Source organism: Mirounga angustirostris, unplaced genomic scaffold, assembly GCF_029215605.1.
Source record: "Mirounga angustirostris isolate CCGP_5_RB_7025 unplaced genomic scaffold, mMirAng1.0.hap1 SCAF_3, whole genome shotgun sequence".
NCBI classification, from domain to species: domain Eukaryota; kingdom Metazoa; phylum Chordata; class Mammalia; order Carnivora; family Phocidae; genus Mirounga; species Mirounga angustirostris.
Genome location: NW_026991711.1, coordinates 28,703,480 through 28,705,017, shown reverse-complemented (window position 1 = coordinate 28,705,017; position 1,538 = coordinate 28,703,480).

Here is a 1,538-nt window from a genome sequence, read left to right as displayed (position 1 = left end):
TTTATTTCAGACTACATCAAAAATGTGTAGATGCTCGGGGTCCTTACAAAGAATCAAGGACTTCCTGATGGCACCAGTGTTTCCTAGGATGCTGCTAGAAACATCCCTTCCTCAAATTTAGACTGTTTGAAAAAAAAAAAAAGATTCCCTTGTTTCCGTAAATATTTGAAGTATCATCAAAATAACCTGAGGCAGACAAGCTCTAATACTCAAGTAAAATCATTCATTTCTTTCATGTCACTCTGATTTTCTTCACTTGACATAAATGTGGTCTGACGTATTGATTATCCATTCTTGGCCATGGGGAGACTTTTACTCATATATTGATCTAACTATTTGGTTTAGGGGAGTTTGTTTATGTGGATGCCATGAGATGCTTCAGAAATGCAGTGGTTCAAAAATTACGTAACCCTATTCAGCTAAGCACTACTAGCCCTGTGGCAGCTATACTTTCAACAGGACTAGATCTGACACTCGACGTCTACCCCCGAAAGTTGCCGCCTCCTGGTCTGTCTGTTGTGGGCCATAGCAGCTAGGGAGCAAGTGCCAGGTGACTCCAGTAGAGGTACCGCTCCTCAACAACAGGTGTTGGAATCTTTAATTAACTTTATTGAATTGTATAATTTACGAATCATAAAATTCACCCGTTCAAAGTTTACAATTCAATGATTTTTTTTAGTAAGCTTACTGAATTATGTAGCCATCATTATCATCCATTTTTGGAACATGTTTTCACCCCAATAAGATCACCTGTGCTTATTTATGGTTCATCTCCATTCTCACCCCCAGCCCTAGGCAACCACTAAATCACTTTCTATCTCCTCAGGTTTGCCTCTTCTGTACATTTTGTAAGAAAGGGATCATACAGTATATGGCCTCTTGTGTCTGGCTCCTTTCAAATTAGAACAATGTTTTTGAAGTACATCCATGTTACAGCATATATCAAAAGTTCATTCTGTTTTATTGCTAAATGGTGTTCATTAGATGGAAGTATTATATTTTGTTTCTCCATTTATTGCGTGGACATTTGGGTTGGCTGTATCTTTGGACTTCTCTTGGGTGGATATGTAGGAATGGAATTGCAGGATCATATGGTAACTCTAGGCTTAACATTTTGAAAAACTGCCCAACTATTTTCAAAGTGACTGAACTATTTTATACTCCCATGAGTAAATTAGGAGTGTTCCCATTTTTTCACATCTTTGCCAGCATTTATTATTGTCTTTCTTTTTGGTTATAGCCTTTCTAGTGGGTATAAAATGACATATCATTGTGGTTTTGGTTTGCATTTCCCTAATGACTAATGATGTTAAATACCCTTTCATGCACTTATTAGCCATTTTTATATCTTCTTTGGTGAAATGTCTACTCAAATCTTTTGTTCATGTTTAAGTTGGGTTATTTGTCTTCTTACTGAGTTGTAAAACATATTTATACTTCTTTATATATTTTTTATACAAGTCCCTTATCAGATGTATGATTTGTAAATATTTTATTCCATTTCATGGATCATCTTTTAGCTTTCTTAATGATGGCTT